This window comes from Numida meleagris, chromosome 2, assembly GCF_002078875.1.
Source record: "Numida meleagris isolate 19003 breed g44 Domestic line chromosome 2, NumMel1.0, whole genome shotgun sequence".
Lineage (NCBI taxonomy): Eukaryota > Metazoa > Chordata > Aves > Galliformes > Numididae > Numida > Numida meleagris.
This window is the reverse complement of record NC_034410.1, coordinates 23814729-23828596: the sequence shown is the minus strand read 5'-3', so window position 1 is coordinate 23828596 and position 13868 is coordinate 23814729. Positions and strand designations below refer to the sequence as shown.

The 13868-nt window shown below is 42.1% G+C and overlaps 1 protein-coding gene across 4 annotated transcripts in view; it reads right to left on the bottom strand.

The window, feature by feature from the left end:
* The window catches only part of DYNC1I1 (dynein cytoplasmic 1 intermediate chain 1), a gene marked incomplete in the record, with an annotated part of 184853 nt that overhangs the window by 27247 nt on the left and 143738 nt on the right, over positions 1-13868 (bottom strand).

Sequence of the window (13868 nt, the reverse complement as noted above, 5' to 3'; positions counted from 1 at the left end):
TTCAGAGTGAGTCTCTACGGCTGTGAGCCAGGAAACAATGCAGAGTGGGCAGTGCAGATCCACAATGCCGGTCTGCCATATTGTGTCATTTCAGAGAGAGCATCCAGTGTAGGCTTAAACCCATCAGCCATCTAACGGTGGGAAAAATGGGCATTGAACACAACAACGTATGGTAGGGAAAGGAAATGTGGCCAGCTGCTAGGTGGCCAATGTTTTTCTTAAGACATGGGAAATGTGCTTCACGTACAGCAGTTTAACATTGATGTCATTGGGAGGAGTAACGAAATTCCACAGAAGTAAAGGGACTATTAAGAGATCAGTCAATCCAGAGCAGATTTCAATCAGCGTACGTTTTTTGCAGACATATCAAAACTTGTTTTGATCTTACTTGGAGTATAACACTTTTTATGCTTGTTTAGTTCTGCCAGTTTATTTTCAAATTTGTGATTAGAGAACAGGGCAGGAGATGCGCATGAGTCCTGCTGGTTGCAGACTGTACAATCTCTGGCAAATAGCTTTAGTTCATGTGCCTCACTTTCCCTGTTAGCAAAATAAAACTTCTCTGAGTGCTAGCATTCAAGGTGAAAAGCACAACAGATACACAGTGTGTATTGCATTTAACTTAACAGTGGAAACGGTCGCATATGAAGACAAAGGGAGAACCTAGACAACAAGAAAAATTTGGCTTTTTAGAAGGATCTCAGATAACCAAGGAGTGAGACAAGCTGGATGGAGATGAATAGGGAAATAAGGAATTGCAGCGTTGTGAGCAGCCCAAGCAAACAGCAAGATCCAGGGCAGTGTGGCTGGGAAAGAAGGGAGGAGGACCCATCAGATGGCACCAGCAAGCCAATGGTAGTGCATGCAGCTGGGCTACAGACAGCCTTCACCGTGCCACTGTGTGCGCCCTCCCAGCCTGTCCAGGCATCAATGGGAAACAAATATTTCTCATATCATGCCTTCCTGTACTGCATCCTTTAGCTAAAGAACATAAGAACAACTGCATTGGGCCAGGCTGGAGGTCCTCTTGCTCAGCATCCTGTCCTCAATAATTAAAAAGAGAGTGACCTTTCTTAAAAACTAATATTTCATCCTGTCTGATTTTGCCCACTGAGAGCAGTTATGTCAATTTCAATGTGAAGACTTGATGTGTAAAATTAAGTGTGCATATAAATGTTTGCAGGGCTTCCGTACTGTAAGCCTGCTAACGAAGGGCCCAGCCCTGCAGATTCCTTTAATGTAAGGATTTATGAGTAAGGACTGATACCAACCACTTCTAGAAAATGCTGAAATGTGGAACTATGTAAAGGTCACTTTAAAGCAGTTTTAAATTACCAAAACTTCAGACTTACATAATCTATAACTAACATGTGGCTATTATTACAAAACAACTGGAATTTAAACTTGATGAGCTTTCATTCTTAAATATCAACCCACTCTGTTACTCCATAGAACAGAAGAAATTGTTTAAAGCAGTATCTTCAGACTAACTTGCATCAAATCTATTCATTACTGAGTTTGGAGTGAAAACATGGCCCTGCTGAATCAATGGAGATTTGCCATCAATTTCAGTAGGATGGGAGTTGAGCATTTTGTGGAAAAAGCCATTTCTAAAACATGTTTTTATCTCTTTTATTTAAGCAAGTAGTCAAAATCTATTGTTTATCTGCAGTGTTTGTATACAGGCATTGTTTAAAAGAACAATTTGGAGCGAACAATTTAAATACATGGGAGCTGTCTAGGAATTAGCGCTTGTCTAAGAAATAAGAAACTCACGTAATAAATAATAGATATTTACATAAAGGAGATATTTTTTCCATGTATAAATTTGACCAGTTTATTCTACTACTTATTTGCATAAAAGAACTTTCTTTAATCCAGAAGGCGCCACACATAAAGTAGCTAATTATCCACATAAAGGAATGTATACATATTCACAGCTTTTAACTACCATCTGACTTCTTAAAAAGCCATGGAAAAAGCAATTGGCTTTGCCTGCTTCATGAAAGGAGCATTTTACACACTGGCACAATTTCTGTGGGTGTCAGCTCCACCTAAAGCTGCTTCCCTAACTGTACCATCAACACTGCAGACGTATGGTGACACCATACTGAGCGCTGGCTCCCATTTTAATTCTCACTCATTTTCTCCTATTTTAAAGATGATACGCAAAATCCTTAGTTCTGCCCTACACTGATTAACTACAGCCATGAATGTGGTGCAGTATTGCAAGCTGATTTAAGCAAATTTGATTTTTCTACATGTGTGGCAAATATGACAGATTCATGAGTGTTTGGCACAAAAACTTTCCAAACAAGGTGGTGTGGTGTTTTTTAAGGCTCAAACTCTGGCTCGTGGGCACTTGGAAGCAGCAGTCCCAGAGTGTTCCTGAGCAGAGTGGTTGCTGTTGTGTTTGCTCCTGAACAAACCAGGGAACTTGGCTCTTAGAGGAGGCAACTTGTATTAATAGCATTTGTTCACTGAAGAAAAAACAACTGAACAAAAATCTACAAAATGGTATTAAGAGAAGACATCTCTTCCAGCATAGGTAACACATTAGAATTAAAGCCCACCCAGCTCCAACCCCCTGTTGCAGGTAGGGCTGCTATCCCCCAGTTCAGGCTGCCCAGGACCCCATCCAACCCGGCCTTGAGCACCTCCAGGGATGGGGCACCCACAGCTCTGTGGGCAGCAGTGCCAGTGCCTCACCTCCCTCTGAATGTCCAATCTAAATCTCCTTTTAGTCTAAAGCCATTCCCCCTTGTCATATCACTAAATGCCCTTGTAAAAAGTTTCTCTCCATCTTTCATATGAGAACCTTTTAAGTACTGAAAAGCTGCAGTAAGGTCTCCCTGGAGCCTTCACACTGGGAAGTGAAGCTCTGCTGTCCTTATTTATAGTAAGTGTTAAGATGCCATACTGACTAGATACAAAAGGAATGAAGATAGGCACAGGTTGTGGACTTCCACTCAGGTTAGGATCTGAGCTCTTCCATGCTTTTCGTAGGCTTGAAGTTCTAGGCCCAGCCCTCTCTGTCTTGAGGGAGACACTATTTTGCCAAATCCAGGCTCATCTTTTCCCTCTGATGCTGCCAGTTATCCAGCCTAACCGAAAAGATGCAGACAGAGTAAGTGATAACTAAAAGCTGCTGGGAATTTTGAGGTGAACACTACTTGAAACAGCTGTACCCCAGCCCTGACCTTTCCTCTTTCAGCAGTCTCTTTCCCAGGCCTCCAGCTGTTAGGAGTTTGGGGTTACTTGTGCATACATCTTGTGATGGGGGAGTATGCCCTCAGCTGAGTGTAAGGCTCTGCTACTCCCGTAAGCCCATTTGATTCACCACAGAGTCAAAGAGGCCACAATTTTTATTCTAATCGATCTTGATGGGAATTTTGGCTGTTCTGGGCTTCCGTGTTTCTCCCAAATCTGTTTTCTGACAGTTATGATCATTTAGGATAATACAGTAGCTCCTGTTTTCACAGTACACTTATGGGACTTGATTTAGTTCAGACTGTGCTAACTTATAGAAGATACAGTATTCCCAGGAGCTGTTACATTGCTTTAGAAGAGCTAGCACTAGAAGCCATAAATCAGAGTTGCTAGTTACAGGTACATCCCTGATGGCTCAGCACAGCCTGTGTTCTCCCCAGAGGCTATCATTATACCACAGACCCTGACACTATACAGCTCACAACTTGCAGTCTTGCCCCACCTTTTCCAGACAGAGCCAGACCTTCAAGGATGACAGTGGAGAAGAAAACAGGGGGATGTTTATGCTCTTCAGCTTCAGCCACCCAATTTTGCTGTTTAGCTGAGGTGCACTAAATTGAGCTACATGAGTAATTTCTCCTTTACCTTTCGTTAAATTTCTGTCAGCAGTCAGATTCAGTTCTGAATTACATTTGAGCCTCCGGGGCTCCCTGGACACTTCACTGGGCTGTGACCTAGGTACATTCAGTACTGCAATGTGTGATCCGTAGCTTAGTGTCTTCCAGTAGGTAAGGACAATGATTGGTGTACTGTGCTAGAGAGATACTACCACTAAGTATTTTTAAATCTTATGATTCAGTACCTTTAAGGCAAGTTGTTGAACAATGAAGTTCCCTCTGCTTTGATTAATGATGCTGAATGCAAAGTCTGTGGTTAGTAAAATAATTACTCTTCAAGATGGGATTGGTTTCCTGGCCCTGTTGAACTAAATGGAAACACAGCCATTTATTGTGCTATTACTCCTCAGGTCTGCAAATGTTGCTGTTAGAAGCACTGCACTTCTCATGTTTACAATGTAAGGAAGAAAATTCTTCAAAATCCTGACCTCCCAATGAGTGCAGGGGGGGATGAGAGCTAACCACTGCCTTACAAGACTGACTCCCCGTGTATGCTGCTTTTCTGCCATTTTTGAGATGATGGCACCTGCACCCATTTACACAGCCTCGCATAGTGCCATCTCACTGTCAGAGGTCACTAAATCAAGTCTAAACTGCATTTCTGGACTAAGGAACAGGCTTCTTTTTTAGATTCAGCAGTGATAAAGGGTGGGAAAGAAATGACTGTGGAAGTGATCACTACACTCTTCTGAGCTGTTTTAAGTGCTGTAGTGCTAGCGGCATCCTGAAAGTTGAAGGCATTCAAGGCAGAACACTTTTCACATTTAGAAATTGTTGTGCTTGCAGAGATACTGAAACTGTTGACTCTCTTAATTGCAAATAATAAAAAGAAGTCCAATATTTTTGCATAAACATGTGGAAATTATTATAGATGGAGGAGGGGACAAGGGTAAGACTGAAGGGGAAGGGGGTAAGAGAGCAGACCAAGTCTGGAGATACCATGATGATTACATTTTTGTGGTTTCTTTCAAAGTCAAAGCGTCACGGGTGAGCATACAAGAAGGAAGCTAAAGAAAAAAGGTTTGATGATTGGCACAGGCGGTTTTAATGAGAACTGATCTTAACGTCTAATACTGTGGCATGGAGAAAAAGCATAAAAGAACTTGGAAAGCCAGACACCACCTGACTTGTAGGAGCAACAGAAAGCCAGATAGCAGAGCTTTCAGCTGTGGAGATAGCCTGGAAGTTACACTGACAGGTAAACTGCTTATTTGGTTAATCCTCCTTAACTGTTTTAAGTCCTCAGCAGAGATGCAGCACATACAGGCTGTGCTGTTAGACAACAGTTCTCTCCAGTCTCCTAGCTGTCTTCTGTCCTGCCTTTCCACTTATGCAATGGAAAGAGACCTTTTTATTTTCTTAAGAAAGAAAGCATGAAGTATGGCATTCCTCTTTACCACTCACTACACATTAGCTGAGGAACTGCTCTCAGTGAGTTTGATACAAATGTGTATTAGTTGATGTCTAATGTAAAAGTAAATGAATTGATACCTGCTTGCCACAGATGAACTTTGCAAGGCTGAGAAAAGAAAAGGGTAATTTATATGAAGAGGGTCATAAACTGGATTGTGGCGAGGTACCATGGAGGACAGTGCTCCCCAGCTCACTTTTCTCACCAGATCTTACTGGCTGGACTGGTGTATGCTTGCTTCTGCATTTTAGAAACCCAGCTTTATTCCCTGTCTGAAGCCCCTTTGACTCCACGCTTGCAAAAATTGTGCCTACAGGTTTTCAGTGCTTGAGGTTAATACCTCCTGCTCCACTTGCCCACTTCAAGCTGGGCGCTGTGTGGATAAAAACAGTGGAGAAGCCTGTACAGGTATTTGCCATTTGTTGTGTATTTCCTCAGACTGCTGACTTCATTGCTAAATGTTAATCAAGTTTTCCACCTTTTATTTAAAACACGCTTTTAGCAAGCCAGCACTTCATCTAATGCTACTAACTATGCATTTCCATCACCAGATTACTTCTAAACTATCATTTCTTTTGGGATTTCTACCTACTTCTGAAGATAGCTCAGTTTCTTCTTTTAAGAAGCTCCAAGCACTGTCAAAGGTGTTACTGTCCCTGCCTGGCAAACTGATGCACAGCTTCTGGAGCTCCTACTCCTGTCTTTATATTACTACAAGTATTCTGTGGATTTGTTTTCAGCAAAGCACTGGGGGGACTTGCTGAGATGTATGAGTCAGGTATGGTTTCGCTAAACTGACAGGACGAGTCACCAAGCTCCAGTCAGAGCTTATGTGAAACGCTGAAGAAGAGCAGACTTGGTATTCTACCCCTGGCTGTCACTCCCAGTTTATATCCCATATTCTGGAGGCAGTGCTGGTGGTGATCGGGTCCCTCGGGGGCAGCCACATCACTGTGCCAGTGCTCTCCTGTCCAGTAGGACAGGCAGAGGCACCTGTGCCTGAGCCAACTGAACTGTTTCTCTCCTCTGGGCCTCAGGTTGCTGCTGTTAAACTAGGTCGCTCTCTCACCCACCATTTAGAAACACCGACATCTTGAGATCCTTCTCTTCCCCCTCCTCCCATTTCTCTGTTCCCACTGTCTTCCCTGATTAAACTACAGGGCCAGACAGGCTCTTCTGCAGTGGCACTGTGCTGTGATGGCTGCCTGCCTGCTCTGTTTGCAGCCCCCGTTCCTCCACCATGCTCACAGCCTGGCCTGTGCTGCGGTGTCACTGCCACTCCAGCTGGGCACAGGAAAATGGCTTTGTGCTATGGGCAAGGAGGAGAGCGGGATGATGGAGCTGCATTTCCAGGGGATTGTTACCACTGTGATCCCACACCCGTGAATCTGACTGAAACCTTCAGTACAAGGCCCTGGAAAATTCAATTTTTCTTTTTAATGGAAAATACTGCTTCATCATAGGGTACCTGACCTAGCATTGCATGTGGACTCAGAATGTTAGGCTTCCAAGCAACTCTGTTGTTTCAGTTTCAGTGTTCCAGCTGCCGGGAAAAACAGGCAGGAGCAGGGGGAATATTGCAGAGCAGCCAACGTGGCCTGAAGTGACAGCACCGTCTGCCGAACAGTCCAGACTAGTATTTGTAGCTGCCACCACCAGGATGCCTGCAGAGCTTTCATGGGTCAGCAAGCAATGATTTTGAGGCTAATTATTATTGAACAGAACTCCATCTTGTAGGATTTTGAATACAGTTCCCTTTTTTCCTGATAACAAAAGTCTCTCACATAGCAGAGAAAGGACTGCTGCATGAAGCAGGTGGGAGAAAATTTCCATTAGTGAAGAAATCCTGGCTTTTATATGTTGATAATTCTCCTGAAATGGTTTGCTGCTGCATGTGAGCCTGATCCTTCAATATAATTCTGCCACAGAACAGTCAGTGGGAGGTTTGCATTTTGATTTCAGGGAAAAAGGAATCATGACTTTGTTTTGTACAGATTATGTGAACTCCCAAAATCAAATTCTACTTTCCATTTGCAAATAATGCTTTCACTGGCTGCAGCTGGATTTATTTTAGAGCTTTCTGAAATACAGCTTAGCCCAGGAAAAACAGCCTTGGTATTTTAGATGACTTTGTGTGTGTGTGTGTGTGTGTGTGTGTGCATGTGTGTGTGCCATTCATCACAAAATGTTTCACAAAGAAGCAGCATGGTTGGCATGAACAAATGAAATATGTCAGCCAGCTGAAGTGCATTTTCCTATCACTTTTCAAATATGGCTACACTGAATAACAAAATCATGAGAAACATTTCACGTGAAGAACGTGGGGCTGATTTTTCAAGCCACCTGACTTCACTTTGGTTTTACTCTTTAAAATTACCTAGAAAATACCATAATCTTTTCTTTTCTTTTTTTCTTTTTTTTTGGTGCAGCTGGATGAGAGCCAGACCTCTGGCTCCAGAGGTAAAGGGCAAAAACTAAAAAAATCCTGTCTGAACAGGCAACCCCACCCTCTTCCCCAAGTCAGCTTGGCCTTTTGACAGAAAGAGAGCTCTGAAGCAAATTCATTCATTGCCTTGTTTTTGGACAAAACTCAAAATTCTGAACTCACACCACAGAGAGACCATTGCCATGAAATTCAGCATGCTATTTTATTACCCTTTGTTTTCCCCTATAATCAGACGAAATTAGCATTTGGACTGTGATTAATCAGATTAGTCATTTTAATTACTTTTATCAAAGAGAAAAGCCTGCACTGGAAATGTAGTGTTGTCAAAGGCAGGTGATGGCCTTAGGAGCACATTCAAGAAGAAGCTCCGAGTTGTAATCCAGCATGGGGGGGGACGACTGTTCTAGCCTCGCGTCCAAAATAGGAGGAGTTGAAGTGTCCACTGAGCTAAACATTTGAGCCCCACATAAAACAAATGGGAGACTGGGAGTACTAAAAGGATTCCACAGTGACAAGAAAATAGGGAGAAGAGTCTGTATTCGGTCTAGCTACTCCCAGGATAGAATAAAGTTTTAGTGCGTTATTTCTTTTCCTCTTTTTCTTCTCGATGTTAGTTCTTATGCCACCCTAAACTCTTTGGGTCCTTTTGAGATGACATACCATGGCACCAAGGACAGATTTAAATTGCATCCAGATTCAGTAAAGTGAAAGGTGCAGAAAGCCAAAGGTCCTAATACCCCTGTAGTTTGGTTTAGCATCTCATCAGAGCGCACCCTGGCTTTCTTCAGCTTGCATCTTATCCTTTCTGACTGCAGAATGAAGGTGTAGCTGTGTCTGTGTGGCAAGGGATAAAGAAGCTGATTCCTTCCTGATGGTGGTTTGTGAGAAGCTAAGAAGACAGACTCTGCTGCATCTGCAGTTTAGATAAGACCTGAAACTGTCCAAATGCAAGAAAGCCATCAAAAGCTCCACAAGTGGATTATCTGTAACTGCCAGACCTTGGCTCCTCTGTGGAGAAAAGTCATGGTACTTCCAAGAGATGTCTAAAATGTATGCACTGTAGTTACTTCTTTCCAGTGGCTACATAAGAAATCAAAGTATGGAAGCTCTAAGTAGTAATGGATCCAAGAGGATCCAACTTCATATGCAGTAAGACAGATCTAAAGTCCTTCATGTCCTAATGTGAGAAGACTAAATACAGCCCAGCATATTTAGGAAAGCTTAGAATGAACACATTCAAGACTGAAAGTAATAATACTTTATAAATTTTACTGAGTCCAGCTCAAAACTACACGTAAGTGTATGCAAGATAAGGTACGTGAATCATGTCTGAAAGAATGTCAAAAATATTTTTGCTTTGGAGGAAGCAAAAATTATGAATTAAGAGTCTGGTCACATAAGAGTTCTATTCAAGCACATTTCCACCCTCCCTCAGCCTTCCCTGATTCCACATAGGAGCACCCACTTTAAGGCCACCAAACAGGTCCTTTATGAAACCTCTGCATTTCACCAGTCCATTCTGCTCCTGTTACAAACTGAAGAAGCAGGGCTGGCCCCAACTGGACAGAACTGGTTTTCATCAGGAAGTGTCAGCACATTAAAATCAAAGCTTTATTCCAAGAAGATCCTACTTTCAATGAATCCAAAGTTGTTCACAGACACAAGATACAGCTCTGAGCAAAATGGGAAGATCATCACAGCACTTCCTTCCCTTAGGGAAGACACATGTTCAACCTTACTCAGGCAGTCCTTTGCAGCATGGCTTGGTGCCCAAACCACGGGCTTACAGAACACTCTCATGGAGCTCCTCATAAATAATTGCACATTCAGTGGAAGAGGAGCATCTTCCATAAGACGAGGGAATAACCTATACTATTAACCACTGATATTAGTGTCTCTAATCAGTGATGCACTCTAATCAACTGCCATGGGACTTAACTGTATCAAGTCATTAATTCCACCATTTCCAATTACAGTTAAAACAATTTTCATGAGGAAGAATTCACCAAGTTGTTGTAATAGTTCACTAAGTTTACTGTCCATTCATCATGAATAGTATTTGAGTATATCTCTACATGGATCTTTAACTTCAGGCAATGCTATCTGCAACACAAACCTCTCACACACTGAATGTGATTGAAATTATACTAGAAAATATCTGAGCCAGTAACCATATATCTTGTCATGTGGTATTTGTAATGTAAAAAATAGTAACTCTTAATCTTCAAAAAGTGACAACTTGACCCTGTAAAGTTCAAAAATTGCCCGTTTGTGAGTGAATTGTTTTCTTGGTGACTAATCCACACAGTCATGCAATGCTCTGATTCATTCTGCTGCACTATTGTTCGTCACAGTAAGTTCTATCAAGCTGATCCTAACAGTTCCTATTAGCCTGGCTTTTTGGGGAAGGGTTAGGAGCTAGAGGTAAAATGCCTACTTATCTTTCACAACAGCACCACGCTTGCTTCTTTACATTCTAGTGAGAGGCTTCAGCTTGACCTCCAAGGAGACGGTGTTAAACAATCAAATTAAAGCCAGTGGTGTTTGCAGCCTGAAGCTGGTAGGTAGGTATGAAAGTACAAGGAAGAATCATTTACTCCAAGAGTCTGGAGGACTGATTCATCCCAAGATAATGAGTGAACAGAAAAGATAGTGAAGGTATAGAAATTTACATAAAGTACATAGACCAGAAACATGAATTTTTCTGTTTAAATGTGGTTTCTCAAAAAGCACAACAGACTGCAGACTGGAACAGAGGGCACCAAAAGAGTGGAGCTTAATAAAGAGAAGACAAAGGGGAGGGACTAGGAAGAAGAAGCTACCACTGATGCATGTGCTAGTAAGGCAAAACTGAGCAGGGGCACAAAAGTAGGTAGTCTATTGGAAGGAACACAAGCCCCCTGACTCAACTACTCCTGGCTGGTGGTTATGCAGTGGTCCTGCTACCAGTCTGCTTGTCTCCATCTTTCTGATGATGGCAGTCACCATCAATTCTTAACGTTAGGCAAGAAAGAGAGAAGCATGGATGGGGATGCAGCAGTACTGTTACTGTTATTCCAACCTGTCTTTTAGTTAGCTGCCCATCTGAGCATGGCTTAGATATTTGATGCAAGAGGAGAAAAACTGAGTCATTAGCATCTACCGTCAATGGAAGGGTAAAAGATGAAGGAGACATGTGAAGGATGGAAAAACTAACAGAAGCCATCTCTTTAACTGGGCTGTTATTTAACTCTGTCAGTAGCAAACCTGCCATTTTCTAGGCATTAGCTGGAACTAGCTTGTTTTGCTATGCTTTAACAGTTCCAAGCTAGCTCCTCTCCCTTGACACAATATCTAAAAATTCCCACTCTGCACAGCAATTGCTGTAATAATAACAATACTTACATTTCATTATTTAACCTCATGCTATTCGTTCATGAAGATTAGTGCTTAATTAATTAGCAACACTTAGCATTTCCACTTAGCACTTTACCTCTTCAAAGCATCGTACAGACAATACCTAATTAGGGGCAGAGCTCCACAAACATTTCCCATCAGGACTTTCCTTTGACAGCTCTGCATCCCAGACTTGCTTATGTGGTATAGCGTGAATTCAGATTGAAAGTGCTATTAATTTCATCAGGAACCAGGTAATGCCCTGGCTATCAAGTGGCTATCTTTGCAAATTACTTTTTTGTTTTTCTGCTGCTTCTGGTTGCTTACTATTCACCCAAGGATCTAATTATTGGCTAATATGGTGGGTGATAATGGGAACCATTTATTAGTGTTATCTACAAAACTTTCATTCTTCAGTTAGTGAAAACCTTATTCTCAGTCACCTGGTTAAACTGTGTTAAGATGGAAAATGTGTTAACTGCAAAAACAGATTATAAAATGTCAATCCAGAGTTTTTAAGGGAGACAGGGCTTTCAATCCATCAGTCAAATGCCTGCTATGAAAGTGCCTTTCTTGTAAGCACCCCAGGGTGCTACACCACATCAATAGGCAATATAAACACAGAGCTTTTATGGTTCACTTTACAATTGGACATTGATTCTGAACCTGTGAAAAAGAAAGGAATTTCAGGACGAAAAAAGATAATGTGCACAGGATTAAGTAGACATCACTTGTGGGAGCCAGAAAGCGATGCAGCTTTGGATGCTGATAGAGGGATTAAATTTACAAATAAGAAATCAAAGGAATACTAATAATAAAGAAGTCTGAGTAAACTCTCATAAACCATCTGTATCAGTCAATTTTTCATATTAATACACTATTTTTTTCAGATAATCAAAAACGTTGAAGGAGTTTGTTCAAAGGCCATTGATGGACTGGCTCCTGACTATGGGAATGGAACAAAAGAGAGCCCCAAATATGTACTCACTCCAGCCAAGAGATAATGTGAAAAGAAATTTCTGCAGTAGTCAGATTGGAAGAAAAAGAAAACATTACATTTCACAAGCTTGTCTAGAGCATCAGAGTAGGTCTGCACAGCGCAGAGGCTAGCAGTGCAGCAGCCTAGAGCTGCTATTGCTGCTCAGACCTGCTCCAGAGAAATCAGTTGAGCCAGTACAGCAATGCTGCTTCCAGCTCAGAGCAGTGCTGCAGTGTGTCACATGCACATCCCTGCTCCCATCAGCTAGGTCAAACAGCTTTCTCAGGAAGTCTCTCTTGCCAGATGAGGTATTAAAAATTTAAATTGCTTGGTTCTTTGAAAACTGACTATATTGAACAGTATCTGACCTAACCATTTTGGCAATGAAGTATTCCACAAGGATTACTATGTACTGCTAATTGCAGTGTCTTTGTGTCCAAAATACGCTGTGTTAGTGTTGCCACTAACTTCCAAAAACCCAGGCATTCAAAATAAAAAACCATGCCTTCTTACTCCTTAATATCATTTCCTTTACAGTGCAGAAGGATGAGACCCTTAGTGAGATATTCAGCCTCAAGCTGAGGGTCTGATACTTATCCCAAACTTTTCTGGACATGTGTATTTGGAAGGCGGGTATTTCAGTACCTACATTTCATTTTCCACCCAGTACCCACAAATTCTTTTTCTCTTAGTTAACTTCAGCTTCAGCCATCTGATACTCCCTTGTCACCAGTGCCACTGCCCAGCACTCCCTTATCTCAGACACCAGACTCACCAGCTCGATCCAGCTCTCTGTCATGGGGTTATCCTGCAGCCCTCTCTAACATTTACCACCTAGGACTGACCCCAGACTCATCCAAGCCTGCCCACAGCCACCCTCTGTTAACACTTCTGCATTGGTTAAGGCTGGATCCACTGCTGTTTATGGTGAGAATCAGGCAAGTCACGCACCCTCCTCCTAACAAGTATACAATGCTTAGAAACTGTAATGCTCAAACAAAACTGTCAGCTGTGGTCATTGCTCATCATGCAAAGATACCTATTAATTAGCATACACACTGGATCAAGCTATTAACAAATGTGTTATGAAGCTACCACAGAGGCTAATTCAAGTTGTTATCTAGGTAACTGTGCTTCTGTTTCCAGAACAAGGCTGCCACATGATCCCTTCTGATCACTTTTGTGTTTACATTTGCTGTGCATCTGTCTCAGCATCTCCAAGCCCTGATGCCTTTGAGGAACACACACTGAGATATTTCCTGACTGGGGTCAACTTCTAGCGCTGGAGCACTGTTGAGTACAGCTCAAGGTGTGAACCAAACACAGACATAAAGAAATGCCGAAGACAAAAGCCAGGTGTTTTAAATGCAACTCTCTGCTCTGGTGTATGACAAAAATAACTGTTTGTATGACTTAAATAGTAGGGATTTTACTTTCCTGTTCCACTCAACCTGCACAATGAGGTTGGTCTGTTTAAACTGTCCTGCAGTTTTTGGTCACTCTGTCATTAGCCTATATTTACACATACTTAGATGGAGCACGGGGATTCAAAGCTCCACAGGCCTGTGTATTCATTTCCACTGTTCACAATGCTGTCCCAGTAAGAGGTGACATAGACACATCCACAGAGCACTCAACAACAGATCCACAGAAGTCATGAATGTACCAGCATGTATTTCCTCCCTGCTTCCAGCCATCAGTGTCTGATGTCATTGGGATGAGTTATACTTTCTGGCTACCACAACCTCCTACAGCAATGAGTTTCCTGAA